This window comes from Amborella trichopoda, chromosome 7, assembly GCF_054954075.1.
Source record: "Amborella trichopoda isolate Santa Cruz 75 chromosome 7, AtrichopodaSantaCruz75HAP2 v2.0, whole genome shotgun sequence".
NCBI lineage: Eukaryota > Viridiplantae > Streptophyta > Magnoliopsida > Amborellales > Amborellaceae > Amborella > Amborella trichopoda.
In genome coordinates this window covers 22,266,774-22,283,301 of record NC_142342.1, presented here as the reverse complement: position 1 = coordinate 22,283,301, position 16,528 = coordinate 22,266,774, and positions in this window count along the sequence as shown.

The window sequence follows — 16,528 nt, the reverse complement described above, 5'->3', positions numbered from 1 at the left end:
GAAAAAAACCTCACTTTATTTTTCCTTACGTAATTTATTTTCTTGTACCAATTTGCAGCTCGATTTATTTTTTTATTACAAAAAATGCATCAAATTATATTTCTTTGCCTCATTTTATTTTTTCGGTCACCAAAAAATAACTCAAGCCGTTTTTCAATTCCTCGTTTTTTTTTTCGGTCACCAAAAAGTACCTTAGTTTATTTAGTTACCAAAGAGTACTTAAATTTATTTTTTCTTACTAAAAAACACCTCAATTTATTTTAAATCCCGAAGATTACCTCAAATTATTTTTTTAACCACAGAAATACCTCAAATTACTCTTCTTTAGCATATTTAATTGTTATTTTTACCGAAAAGTGGGTCATATTATTTTAAAAACGGGAAATATCTAGGTTTATTTTAATTTTCGAAATTTACCTCAATTTATTGTTTGACCAAGAAAATACCTTAAATTCTTTTTCCTTGCCCCATTTTATTTTTCTAATACCAAAAGGTTCCTCACATTGTTTTATAACCAAAAAATACGTCAATTTTTTTTTCCTTTTACCATATTTTGTTTCTTATTACCGAAAATAGCTCAACCGATTTGTTTACAAAACAAAGAACCTCAGTTTATTTTAATTACCAAAAACTTACTGAATTTATATTTTTACAAGAAAAAATGCCTCACTATATTTTTCTTTACCTTATGTTATTTTTTATTTCCCAAAGTCTCCTCAATTTTCTTTATTTTTTTACCAAAAAATACCTCAAATTATTTTTCTATGCCTCATTTTAATTTTTATCACAAAAAAGTATGGCAATTTATTTTTTAAAAGAAAAATACCTAAGTTTATTGTTAATTACCAAAAAGCTGTTCAATTTATTTTTTACCAAAAAATACCTCACATTATGTTTCCTTACGTAATTTTTTTTTTTATTACCAAAATGCACCTCGATTCATTTTTTTTTAAGAGAAATTCCTTAAACTATTTTTCTTTGCCTCATTTTATTTTTCCTTACCAAAAAATATCTCAAACTATTTTTCATTACCTCGTTTTTAGTTTTCGGTCCCCAAAAAGTACCTCTGTTTATTTTAGTTACCAAAGAGTTCCTAAATTTATTTTTCCTTATTAAAAAACACCTCGGTTTATTTTAATTACCGAAGAGGGCCTCAAATTATTTTTTTAACCACAGAAATACCTCAAATTGCTTTTCTTTAGCATATTTAATTGTTATATTTTCCGAAAAGTAGCTCATTTTATTTTAAAAAAGGAAAATATATCAGTTTATTTTAATTTCTGAAATTTACGTCAATTTATTGTTTGACCAAGAAAATATCGCAAATCATTTTTCCTTGCCCCATTTTATTTTTTTATTACCAAAAGGCTCCTCGCTTTGTTTTTTTACAAAAAAAATACATCAAAACAAATTTTCTTTTACAATATTTTGTTTTTTGTTACCGAAAATACCTCAACGGATTTGTTTACAAAATAAACAGCCTCAGTTTATTTTAATTACCAAAAAGTTAATGAATTTATTTTTTTACCAAAAAAATTCCTCATTATATTTTTCTTTACCTTATGTTATTTTTTATTTCCCAAAGTCTCTTCAATTTTCTTTACTTTTTACCAAAAAATACCGTACATTATTTTTCTTTATCTCATTTTATTCTTTATTACCTAATAATTCGTCAATTTATTTGCAAATGAAAAATTCCTCAGTTTATTATGATTTGCCAAACGTACCACAATTTATTTATTTTAGCAAAAAGCACCTCAAATTATTGTTCTTTACCTCATTTTTATTCTTCATTTCTATAAATAACCTCAACTTAATTTACAGCACCAATTATTTTTCTTTCCCTCATTTTATGTTTTGTTGCAAAAACGTACCTCAATCTATTATTTAAACGAAAAATACCTTAGTTTATTTATTTTTACCAAAAAGTATCTCAGTTTATTTTGTATAAAAAAATGCCGCAATTTATTTTTTCTTACCTTATTTTGTTTTTTATTACAAAAAATAGCACACCAATTTATTTTTTCCACAATAAATACATCAAATTAATTTTGTTTTTCTTTACCTCATTTTATTTTCCTTTGCAAAAAAAGTGCCTCGATTTATGTTATGACAAAAAAATGCCTCAAATTCTTTTACTTTGCATCATCTTATTTTTTTATTACCCCTTTTTTATTTTTATATAAAAAACACAGGAGTTTTTTTTTTCTTTTTTTAATTACCAAAGGATACCTCAATTTTATTGTATTTTAACAAAAAATCTTCAATATATTTTTCTTTACGTTATTTTTTTTTTATTACCAAAAAGTACCTCTATTTAGTCTTTTAACAATAAACTTTACCTAAAGTTAGCTTCCTTTAAGTAGTTTTATTTTTTATTGGAAATAGTTCCTCGATTTATTTTTTTCATAAAAAATAGCTCATTGTGTTTTTCTTTACCTGTTGTTATTTTTTGTTTCCAAAAAAGTACCTCAAATTGATTCTTTTGCCTCATTTTATTCTTTATTTCCAATTAATTCCTCAATTTATTTTTCAAACAAAAAATCCCTCGGTTTAATTTAGTTATTTCTTTAGCGAAAAATACCTCGAATTATTTTTCTTTAACTAATTTTTTTTTTTCTTTTAAAAAATACTCACAACTTTTTTTTTTTTACCGACAAAAACCAAAAATTATTTTCTTATACCTCATATTTTTTTTTTTATCACAAAAAAGTACTTCAGTTTATTGTTAATTACCAAAAGCAGCTCGATTTATTTTTTACGGAAAAAAACCTCACTTTATTTTTCCTTACGTAATTTATTTTCTTGTACCAATTTGCAGCTCGATTTATTTTTTTTTTACAAAAAATGCATCAAATTATTTTTCTTTTCCTCATTTTATTTTTTCGGTCACCAAAAAATAACTCAAGCCGTTTTTCAATTCCTCGTTTTTTTTTTCGGTCACTAAAAAGTACCTTAGTTTATTTAGTTACCAAAGAGTACTTAAATTTATTTTTTCTTACTAAAAAACACCTCAGTTTATTTTAAATCCCGAAGATTACCTCAAATTATTTTTTTAACCACAGAAATACCTCAAATTACTCTTCTTTAGCATATTTAATTGTTATTTTTACCGAAAAGTGGGTCATATTATTTTAAAAACGGGAAATATCTAGGTTTATTTTAATTTTCGAAATTTACCTCAATTTATTGTTTGACCAAGAAAATACCTTAAATTCTTTTTCCTTGCCCCATTTTATTTTTTTATTACCAAAAGGTTCCTCACATTGTTTTATAACCAAAAAATACGTCAATTTTTTTTTCCTTTTACAATATTTTGTTTCTTATTACCGAAAATAGCTCAACCGATTTGTTTACAAAATAAACAGCCTCAGTTTATTTTAATTACCAAAAAGTTAATGAATTTATTTTTTTACAAAAAAAATTCCTCATTATATTTTTCTTTACCTTATGTTATTTTTTATTTCCCAAAGTCTCCTCAATTTTCTTTACTTTTTACCAAAAAATACCGTACATTATTTTTCTTTATCTCATTTTATTCTTTATTACCTAATAATTCGTCAATTTATTTGCAAATGAAAAATTCCTCAGTTTATTATGATTTGCCAAACGTACCACAATTTATTTATTTTAGCAAAAAGCACCTCAAATTATTGTTCTTTACCTCATTTTTATTCTTCATTTCTATAAATAACCTCAACTTAATTTACAGCACCAATTATTTTTCTTTCCCTCATTTTATGTTTTGTTGCAAAAACGTACCTCAATCTATTATTTAAACGAAAAATACCTTAGTTTATTTATTTTTACCAAAAAGTATCTCAGTTTATTTTGTATAAAAAAATGCCGCAATTTATTTTTTCTTACCTTATTTTGTTTTTTATTACAAAAAATAGCACACCAATTTATTTTTTCCACAATAAATACATCAAATTAATTTTGTTTTTCTTTACCTCATTTTATTTTCCTTTGCAAAAAAAGTGCCTCGATTTATGTTATGACAAAAAAATGCCTCAAATTCTTTTACTTTGCATCATCTTATTTTTTTATTACCCCTTTTTTATTTTTATATAAAAAACACAGGAGTTTTTTTTTTCTTTTTTTAATTACCAAAGGATACCTCAATTTTATTGTATTTTAACAAAAAATCTTCAATATATTTTTCTTTACGTTATTTTTTTTTTATTACCAAAAAGTACCTCTATTTAGTCTTTTAACAATAAACTTTACCTAAAGTTAGCTTCCTTTAAGTAGTTTTATTTTTTATTGGAAATAGTTCCTCGATTTATTTTTTTCATAAAAAATAGCTCATTGTGTTTTTCTTTACCTGTTGTTATTTTTTGTTTCCAAAAAAGTACCTCAAATTGATTCTTTTGCCTCATTTTATTCTTTATTTCCAATTAATTCCTCAATTTATTTTTCAAACAAAAAATCCCTCGGTTTAATTTAGTTATTTCTTTAGCGAAAAATACCTCGAATTATTTTTCTTTAACTAATTTTTTTTTTTCTTTTAAAAAATACTCACAACTTTTTTTTTTTTACCGACAAAAACCAAAAATTATTTTCTTATACCTCATATTTTTTTTTTTATCACAAAAAAGTACTTCAGTTTATTGTTAATTACCAAAAGCAGCTCGATTTATTTTTTACGGAAAAAAACCTCACTTTATTTTTCCTTACGTAATTTATTTTCTTGTACCAATTTGCAGCTCGATTTATTTTTTTTTTACAAAAAATGCATCAAATTATTTTTCTTTTCCTCATTTTATTTTTTCGGTCACCAAAAAATAACTCAAGCCGTTTTTCAATTCCTCGTTTTTTTTTTCGGTCACTAAAAAGTACCTTAGTTTATTTAGTTACCAAAGAGTACTTAAATTTATTTTTTCTTACTAAAAAACACCTCAGTTTATTTTAAATCCCGAAGATTACCTCAAATTATTTTTTTAACCACAGAAATACCTCAAATTACTCTTCTTTAGCATAATTAATTGTTATTTTTACCGAAAAGTGGGTCATATTATTTTAAAAACGGGAAATATCTAGGTTTATTTTAATTTTCGAAATTTACCTCAATTTATTGTTTGACCAAGAAAATACCTTAAATTCTTTTTCCTTGCCCCATTTTATTTTTTTATTGCCAAAAGGTTCCTCACATTGTTTTATAACCAAAAAATACGTCAATTTTTTTTTCCTTTTACAATATTTTGTTTCTTATTACCGAAAATAGCTCAACCGATTTGTTTACAAAATAAACAGCCTCAGTTTATTTTAATTACCAAAAAGTTAATGAATTTATATTTTTACAAAAAAAATTCCTCATTATATTTTTCTTTACCTTATGTTATTTTTTATTTCCCAAAGTCACCCCAATTTTCTTTACTTTTTACCAAAAAATACCGTACATTATTTTTCTTTATCTCATTTTATTCTTTATTACCTAATAATTCGTCAATTTATTTGCAAATGAAAAATTCCTCAGTTTATTATGATTTGCCAAACGTACCACAATTTATTTATTTTAGCAAAAAGCACCTCAAATTATTGTTCTTTACCTCATTTTTATTCTTCATTTCTATAAATAACCTCAACTTAATTTACAGCACCAATTATTTTTCTTTCCCTCATTTTATGTTTTGTTGCAAAAACGTACCTCAATCTATTATTTAAACGAAAAATACCTTAGTTTATTTATTTTTACCAAAAAGTATCTCAGTTTATTTTGTATAAAAAAATGCCGCAATTTATTTTTTCTTACCTTATTTTGTTTTTTATTACAAAAAATAGCACACCAATTTATTTTTTCCACAATAAATACATCAAATTAATTTTGTTTTTCTTTACCTCATTTTATTTTCCTTTGCAAAAAAAGTGCCTCGATTTATGTTATGACAAAAAAATGCCTCAAATTCTTTTACTTTGCATCATCTTATTTTTTTATTACCCCTTTTTTATTTTTATATAAAAAACACAGGAGTTTTTTTTTTCTTTTTTTAATTACCAAAGGATACCTCAATTTTATTGTATTTTAACAAAAAATCTTCAATATATTTTTCTTTACGTTATTTTTTTTTTATTACCAAAAAGTACCTCTATTTAGTCTTTTAACAATAAACTTTACCTAAAGTTAGCTTCCTTTAAGTAGTTTTATTTTTTATTGGAAATAGTTCCTCGATTTATTTTTTTCATAAAAAATAGCTCATTGTGTTTTTCTTTACCTGTTGTTATTTTTTGTTTCCAAAAAAGTACCTCAAATTGATTCTTTTGCCTCATTTTATTCTTTATTTCCAATTAATTCCTCAATTTATTTTTCAAACAAAAAATCCCTCGGTTTAATTTAGTTATTTCTTTAGCGAAAAATACCTCGAATTATTTTTCTTTAACTAATTTTTTTTTTTCTTTTAAAAAATACTCACAACTTTTTTTTTTTTACCGACAAAAACCAAAAATTATTTTCTTATACCTCATATTTTTTTTTTTATCACAAAAAAGTACTTCAGTTTATTGTTAATTACCAAAAGCAGCTCGATTTATTTTTTACGGAAAAAAACCTCACTTTATTTTTCCTTACGTAATTTATTTTCTTGTACCAATTTGCAGCTCGATTTATTTTTTTTTTACAAAAAATGCATCAAATTATTTTTCTTTTCCTCATTTTATTTTTTCGGTCACCAAAAAATAACTCAAGCCGTTTTTCAATTCCTCGTTTTTTTTTTCGGTCACTAAAAAGTACCTTAGTTTATTTAGTTACCAAAGAGTACTTAAATTTATTTTTTCTTACTAAAAAACACCTCAGTTTATTTTAAATCCCGAAGATTACCTCAAATTATTTTTTTAACCACAGAAATACCTCAAATTACTCTTCTTTAGCATATTTAATTGTTATTTTTACCGAAAAGTGGGTCATATTATTTTAAAAACGGGAAATATCTAGGTTTATTTTAATTTTCGAAATTTACCTCAATTTATTGTTTGACCAAGAAAATACCTTAAATTCTTTTTCCTTGCCCCATTTTATTTTTTTATTGCCAAAAGGTTCCTCACATTGTTTTATAACCAAAAAATACGTCAATTTTTTTTTCCTTTTACAATATTTTGTTTCTTATTACCGAAAATAGCTCAACCGATTTGTTTACAAAATAAACAGCCTCAGTTTATTTTAATTACCAAAAAGTTAATGAATTTATATTTTTACAAAAAAAATTCCTCATTATATTTTTCTTTACCTTATGTTATTTTTTATTTCCCAAAGTCACCCCAATTTTCTTTACTTTTTACCAAAAAATACCGTACATTATTTTTCTTTATCTCATTTTATTCTTTATTACCTAATAATTCGTCAATTTATTTGCAAATGAAAAATTCCTCAGTTTATTATGATTTGCCAAACGTACCACAATTTATTTATTTTAGCAAAAAGCACCTCAAATTATTGTTCTTTACCTCATTTTTATTCTTCATTTCTATAAATAACCTCAACTTAATTTACAGCACCAATTATTTTTCTTTCCCTCATTTTATGTTTTGTTGCAAAAACGTACCTCAATCTATTATTTAAACGAAAAATACCTTAGTTTATTTATTTTTACCAAAAAGTATCTCAGTTTATTTTGTATAAAAAAATGCCGCAATTTATTTTTTCTTACCTTATTTTGTTTTTTATTACAAAAAATAGCACACCAATTTATTTTTTCCACAATAAATACATCAAATTAATTTTGTTTTTCTTTACCTCATTTTATTTTCCTTTGCAAAAAAAGTGCCTCGATTTATGTTATGACAAAAAAATGCCTCAAATTCTTTTACTTTGCATCATCTTATTTTTTTATTACCCCTTTTTTATTTTTATATAAAAAACACAGGAGTTTTTTTTTTCTTTTTTTAATTACCAAAGGATACCTCAATTTTATTGTATTTTAACAAAAAATCTTCAATATATTTTTCTTTACGTTATTTTTTTTTTATTACCAAAAAGTACCTCTATTTAGTCTTTTAACAATAAACTTTACCTAAAGTTAGCTTCCTTTAAGTAGTTTTATTTTTTATTGGAAATAGTTCCTCGATTTATTTTTTTCATAAAAAATAGCTCATTGTGTTTTTCTTTACCTGTTGTTATTTTTTGTTTCCAAAAAAGTACCTCAAATTGATTCTTTTGCCTCATTTTATTCTTTATTTCCAATTAATTCCTCAATTTATTTTTCAAACAAAAAATCCCTCGGTTTAATTTAGTTATTTCTTTAGCGAAAAATACCTCGAATTATTTTTCTTTAACTAATTTTTTTTTTTCTTTTAAAAAATACTCACAACTTTTTTTTTTTTACCGACAAAAACCAAAAATTATTTTCTTATACCTCATATTTTTTTTTTTATCACAAAAAAGTACTTCAGTTTATTGTTAATTACCAAAAGCAGCTCGATTTATTTTTTACGGAAAAAAACCTCACTTTATTTTTCCTTACGTAATTTATTTTCTTGTACCAATTTGCAGCTCGATTTATTTTTTTTTTACAAAAAATGCATCAAATTATTTTTCTTTTCCTCATTTTATTTTTTCGGTCACCAAAAAATAACTCAAGCCGTTTTTCAATTCCTCGTTTTTTTTTTCGGTCACTAAAAAGTACCTTAGTTTATTTAGTTACCAAAGAGTACTTAAATTTATTTTTTCTTACTAAAAAACACCTCAGTTTATTTTAAATCCCGAAGATTACCTCAAATTATTTTTTTAACCACAGAAATACCTCAAATTACTCTTCTTTAGCATATTTAATTGTTATTTTTACCGAAAAGTGGGTCATATTATTTTAAAAACGGGAAATATCTAGGTTTATTTTAATTTTCGAAATTTACCTCAATTTATTGTTTGACCAAGAAAATACCTTAAATTCTTTTTCCTTGCCCCATTTTATTTTTTTATTGCCAAAAGGTTCCTCACATTGTTTTATAACCAAAAAATACGTCAATTTTTTTTTCCTTTTACAATATTTTGTTTCTTATTACCGAAAATAGCTCAACCGATTTGTTTACAAAATAAACAGCCTCAGTTTATTTTAATTACCAAAAAGTTAATGAATTTATTTTTTTACAAAAAAAATTCCTCATTATATTTTTCTTTACCTTATGTTATTTTTTATTTCCCAAAGTCTCCCCAATTTTCTTTACTTTTTACCAAAAAATACCGTACATTATTTTTCTTTATCTCATTTTATTCTTTATTACCTAATAATTCGTCAATTTATTTGCAAATGAAAAATTCCTCAGTTTATTATGATTTGCCAAACGTACCACAATTTATTTATTTTAGCAAAAAGCACCTCAAATTATTGTTCTTTACCTCATTTTTATTCTTCATTTCTATAAATAACCTCAACTTAATTTACAGCACCAATTATTTTTCTTTCCCTCATTTTATGTTTTGTTGCAAAAACGTACCTCAATCTATTATTTAAACGAAAAATACCTTAGTTTATTTATTTTTACCAAAAAGTATCTCAGTTTATTTTGTATAAAAAAATGCCGCAATTTATTTTTTCTTACCTTATTTTGTTTTTTATTACAAAAAATAGCACACCAATTTATTTTTTCCACAATAAATACATCAAATTAATTTTGTTTTTCTTTACCTCATTTTATTTTCCTTTGCAAAAAAAGTGCCTCGATTTATGTTATGACAAAAAAATGCCTCAAATTCTTTTACTTTGCATCATCTTATTTTTTTATTACCCCTTTTTTATTTTTATATAAAAAACACAGGAGTTTTTTTTTTCTTTTTTTAATTACCAAAGGATACCTCAATTTTATTGTATTTTAACAAAAAATCTTCAATATATTTTTCTTTACGTTATTTTTTTTTTATTACCAAAAAGTACCTCTATTTAGTCTTTTAACAATAAACTTTACCTAAAGTTAGCTTCCTTTAAGTAGTTTTATTTTTTATTGGAAATAGTTCCTCGATTTATTTTTTTCATAAAAAATAGCTCATTGTGTTTTTCTTTACCTGTTGTTATTTTTTGTTTCCAAAAAAGTACCTCAAATTGATTCTTTTGCCTCATTTTATTCTTTATTTCCAATTAATTCCTCAATTTATTTTTCAAACAAAAAATCCCTCGGTTTAATTTAGTTATTTCTTTAGCGAAAAATACCTCGAATTATTTTTCTTTAACTAATTTTTTTTTTTCTTTTAAAAAATACTCACAACTTTTTTTTTTTTACCGACAAAAACCAAAAATTATTTTCTTATACCTCATATTTTTTTTTTTATCACAAAAAAGTACTTCAGTTTATTGTTAATTACCAAAAGCAGCTCGATTTATTTTTTACGGAAAAAAACCTCACTTTATTTTTCCTTACGTAATTTATTTTCTTGTACCAATTTGCAGCTCGATTTATTTTTTTTTTACAAAAAATGCATCAAATTATTTTTCTTTTCCTCATTTTATTTTTTCGGTCACCAAAAAATAACTCAAGCCGTTTTTCAATTCCTCGTTTTTTTTTTCGGTCACTAAAAAGTACCTTAGTTTATTTAGTTACCAAAGAGTACTTAAATTTATTTTTTCTTACTAAAAAACACCTCAGTTTATTTTAAATCCCGAAGATTACCTCAAATTATTTTTTTAACCACAGAAATACCTCAAATTACTCTTCTTTAGCATAATTAATTGTTATTTTTACCGAAAAGTGGGTCATATTATTTTAAAAACGGGAAATATCTAGGTTTATTTTAATTTTCGAAATTTACCTCAATTTATTGTTTGACCAAGAAAATACCTTAAATTCTTTTTCCTTGCCCCATTTTATTTTTTTATTGCCAAAAGGTTCCTCACATTGTTTTATAACCAAAAAATACGTCAATTTTTTTTTCCTTTTACAATATTTTGTTTCTTATTACCGAAAATAGCTCAACCGATTTGTTTACAAAATAAACAGCCTCAGTTTATTTTAATTACCAAAAAGTTAATGAATTTATTTTTTTACAAAAAAAATTCCTCATTATATTTTTCTTTACCTTATGTTATTTTTTATTTCCCAAAGTCACCCCAATTTTCTTTACTTTTTACCAAAAAATACCGTACATTATTTTTCTTTATCTCATTTTATTCTTTATTACCTAATAATTCGTCAATTTATTTGCAAATGAAAAATTCCTCAGTTTATTATGATTTGCCAAACGTACCACAATTTATTTATTTTAGCAAAAAGCACCTCAAATTATTGTTCTTTACCTCATTTTTATTCTTCATTTCTATAAATAACCTCAACTTAATTTACAGCACCAATTATTTTTCTTTCCCTCATTTTATGTTTTGTTGCAAAAACGTACCTCAATCTATTATTTAAACGAAAAATACCTTAGTTTATTTATTTTTACCAAAAAGTATCTCAGTTTATTTTGTATAAAAAAATGCCGCAATTTATTTTTTCTTACCTTATTTTGTTTTTTATTACAAAAAATAGCACACCAATTTATTTTTTCCACAATAAATACATCAAATTAATTTTGTTTTTCTTTACCTCATTTTATTTTCCTTTGCAAAAAAAGTGCCTCGATTTATGTTATGACAAAAAAATGCCTCAAATTCTTTTACTTTGCATCATCTTATTTTTTTATTACCCCTTTTTTATTTTTATATAAAAAACACAGGAGTTTTTTTTTTTCTTTTTTTAATTACCAAAGGATACCTCAATTTTATTGTATTTTAACAAAAAATCTTCAATATATTTTTCTTTACGTTATTTTTTTTTTATTACCAAAAAGTACCTCTATTTAGTCTTTTAACAATAAACTTTACCTAAAGTTAGCTTCCTTTAAGTAGTTTTATTTTTTATTGGAAATAGTTCCTCGATTTATTTTTTTCATAAAAAATAGCTCATTGTGTTTTTCTTTACCTGTTGTTATTTTTTGTTTCCAAAAAAGTACCTCAAATTGATTCTTTTGCCTCATTTTATTCTTTATTTCCAATTAATTCCTCAATTTATTTTTCAAACAAAAAATCCCTCGGTTTAATTTAGTTATTTCTTTAGCGAAAAATACCTCGAATTATTTTTCTTTAACTAATTTTTTTTTTTCTTTTAAAAAATACTCACAACTTTTTTTTTTTTACCGACAAAAACCAAAAATTATTTTCTTATACCTCATATTTTTTTTTTTATCACAAAAAAGTACTTCAGTTTATTGTTAATTACCAAAAGCAGCTCGATTTATTTTTTACGGAAAAAAACCTCACTTTATTTTTCCTTACGTAATTTATTTTCTTGTACCAATTTGCAGCTCGATTTATTTTTTTTTTACAAAAAATGCATCAAATTATTTTTCTTTTCCTCATTTTATTTTTTCGGTCACCAAAAAATAACTCAAGCCGTTTTTCAATTCCTCGTTTTTTTTTTCGGTCACTAAAAAGTACCTTAGTTTATTTAGTTACCAAAGAGTACTTAAATTTATTTTTTCTTACTAAAAAACACCTCAGTTTATTTTAAATCCCGAAGATTACCTCAAATTATTTTTTTAACCACAGAAATACCTCAAATTACTCTTCTTTAGCATAATTAATTGTTATTTTTACCGAAAAGTGGGTCATATTATTTTAAAAACGGGAAATATCTAGGTTTATTTTAATTTTCGAAATTTACCTCAATTTATTGTTTGACCAAGAAAATACCTTAAATTCTTTTTCCTTGCCCCATTTTATTTTTTTATTGCCAAAAGGTTCCTCACATTGTTTTATAACCAAAAAATACGTCAATTTTTTTTTCCTTTTACAATATTTTGTTTCTTATTACCGAAAATAGCTCAACCGATTTGTTTAGAAAATAAACAGCCTCAGTTTATTTTAATTACCAAAAAGTTAATGAATTTATATTTTTACAAAAAAAATTCCTCATTATATTTTTCTTTACCTTATGTTATTTTTTATTTCCCAAAGTCACCCCAATTTTCTTTACTTTTTACCAAAAAATACCGTACATTATTTTTCTTTATCTCATTTTATTCTTTATTACCTAATAATTCGTCAATTTATTTGCAAATGAAAAATTCCTCAGTTTATTATGATTTGCCAAACGTACCACAATTTATTTATTTTAGCAAAAAGCACCTCAAATTATTGTTCTTTACCTCATTTTTATTCTTCATTTCTATAAATAACCTCAACTTAATTTACAGCACCAATTATTTTTTTTTCCCTCATTTTATGTTTTGTTGCAAAAACGTACCTCAATCTATTATTTAAACGAAAAATACCTTAGTTTATTTATTTTTACCAAAAAGTATCTCAGTTTATTTTGTATAAAAAAATGCCGCAATTTATTTTTTCTTACCTTATTTTGTTTTTTATTACAAAAAATAGCACACCAATTTATTTTTTCCACAATAAATACATCAAATTAATTTTGTTTTTCTTTACCTCATTTTATTTTCCTTTGCAAAAAAAGTGCCTCGATTTATGTTATGACAAAAAAATGCCTCAAATTCTTTTACTTTGCATCATCTTATTTTTTTATTACCCCTTTTTTATTTTTATATAAAAAACACAGGAGTTTTTTTTTTCTTTTTTTAATTACCAAAGGATACCTCAATTTTATTGTATTTTAACAAAAAATCTTCAATATATTTTTCTTTACGTTATTTTTTTTTTATTACCAAAAAGTACCTCTATTTAGTCTTTTAACAATAAACTTTACCTAAAGTTAGCTTCCTTTAAGTAGTTTTATTTTTTAATGGCAATAGTTCCTCGATTTATTTTTTTCATCAAAAATAGCTCATTGTGTTTTTCTTTACCTGTTGTTATTTTTTGTTTCCAAAAAAGTACCTCAAATTGATTCTTTTGCCTCATTTTATTCTTTATTTCCAATTAATTCCTCAATTTATTTTTCAAACAAAAAATCCCTCGGTTTAATTTAGTTATTTCTTTAGCGAAAAATACCTCGAATTATTTTTCTTTAACTAATTTTTTTTTTTCTTTTAAAAAATACTCACAACTTTTTTTTTTTTACCGACAAAAACCAAAAATTATTTTCTTATACCTCATATTTTTTTTTTATCACAAAAAAGTACTTCAGTTTATTGTTAATTACCAAAAGCAGCTCGATTTATTTTTTACGGAAAAAAACCTCACTTTATTTTTCCTTACGTAATTTATTTTCTTGTACCAATTTGCAGCTCGATTTATTTTTTTTTTACAAAAAATGCATCAAATTATTTTTCTTTTCCTCATTTTATTTTTTCGGTCACCAAAAAATAACTCAAGCCGTTTTTCAATTCCTCGTTTTTTTTTTCGGTCACTAAAAAGTACCTTAGTTTATTTAGTTACCAAAGAGTACTTAAATTTATTTTTTCTTACTAAAAAACACCTCAGTTTATTTTAAATCCCTAAGATTACCTCAAATTATTTTTTTAACCACAGAAATACCTCAAATTACTCTTCTTTAGCAAATTTAATTGTTATTTTTACCGAAAAGTGGGTCATATTATTTTAAAAACGGGAAATATCTAGGTTTATTTTAATTTTCGAAATTTACCTCAATTTATTGTTTGACCAAGAAAATACCTTAAATTCTTTTTCCTTGCCCCATTTTATTTTTTTATTACCAAAAGGTTCCTCACATTGTTTTATAACCAAAAAATACGTCAATTTTTTTTTCCTTTTACAATATTTTGTTTCTTATTACCGAAAATAGCTCAACCGATTTGTTTACAAAATAAACAGCCTCAGTTTATTTTAATTACCAAAAATTTACTGAATTTATATTTTTACAAGAAAAAATGCCTCATTATATTTTTCTTTACCTTATGTTATTTTTTATTTCCCAAAGTCTCCCCAATTTTCTTTACTTTTTGCCAAAAAATGCCGTACATTATTTTTCTTTATCTCATTTTATTCTTTATTACCTAATAATTCGTCAATTTATTTGCAAATGAAAAATTCCTCAGTTTATTATGATTTGCCAAACGTACCACAATTTATTTATTTTAGCAAAAAGCACCTCAAATTATTTTTCTTTACCTCATTTTTATTCTTCATTTCTATAAATAACCTCAACTTAATTTACAGCACCAATTATTTTTCTTTCCCTCATTTTATGTTTTGTTGCAAAAACGTACCTCAATCTATTATTTCAACGAAAAATACCTTAGTTTATTTATTTTTACCAAAAAGTATCTCAGTTTATTTTGTATAAGAAAATGCCGCAATTTATTTTTTCTTACCTTATTTTGTTTTATTTACAAAAAATAGCACACCAATTTATTTTTTCCACAATAAATACATCAAATTAATTTTGTTTTTCTTTACCTCATTTTATTTTCCTTTGCAAAAAAAGTGCCTCGATTTATGTTATGACAAAAAAATGCCTCAAATTCTTTTACTTTGCATCATCTTATTTTTTTATTACCCCTTTTTTATTTTTATATAAAAAACACAGGAGTTTTTTTTTTCTTTTTTTAATTACCAAAGGATACCTCAATTTTATTGTATTTTAACAAAAAATCTTCAATATATTTTTCTTTACGTTATTTTTTTTTTATTACCAAAAAGTACCTCTATTTAGTCTTTTAACAATAAACTTTACCTAAAGTTAGCTTCCTTTAAGTAGTTTTATTTTTTATTGGAAATAGTTCCTCGATTTATTTTTTTCATAAAAAATAGCTCATTGTGTTTTTCTTTACCTGTTGTTATTTTTTGTTTCCAAAAAAGTACCTCAAATTGATTCTTTTGCCTCATTTTATTCTTTATTTCCAATTAATTCCTCAATTTATTTTTCAAACAAAAAATCCCTCGGTTTAATTTAGTTATTTCTTTAGCGAAAAATACCTCGAATTATTTTTCTTTAACTAATTTTTTTTTTCTTTTAAAAAATACTCACAACTTTTTTTTTTTTACCGACAAAAACCAAAAATTATTTTCTTATACCTCATATTTTTTTTTTATCACAAAAAAGTACTTCAGTTTATTGTTAATTACCAAAAGCAGCTCGATTTATTTTTTACGGAAAAAAACCTCACTTTATTTTTCCTTACGTAATTTATTTTCTTGTACCAATTTGCAGCTCGATTTATTTTTTTTTTACAAAAAATGCATCAAATTATTTTTCTTTTCCTCATTTTATTTTTTCGGTCACCAAAAAATAACTCAAGCCGTTTTTCAATTCCTCGTTTTTTTTTTCGGTCACTAAAAAGTACCTTAGTTTATTTAGTTACCAAAGAGTACTTAAATTTATTTTTTCTTACTAAAAAACACCTCAGTTTATTTTAAATCCCTAAGATTACCTCAAATTATTTTTTTAACCACAGAAATACCTCAAATTACTCTTCTTTAGCATATTTAATTGTTATTTTTACCGAAAAGTGGGTCATATTATTTTAAAAACGGGAAATATCTAGGTTTATTTTAATTTTCGAAATTTACCTCAATTTATTGTTTGACCAAGAAAATACCTTAAATTCTTTTTCCTTGCCCCATTTTATTTTTTTATTACCAAAAGGTTCCTCACATTGTTTTATAACCAAAAAATACGTCAATTTTTTTTTCCTTTTACAATA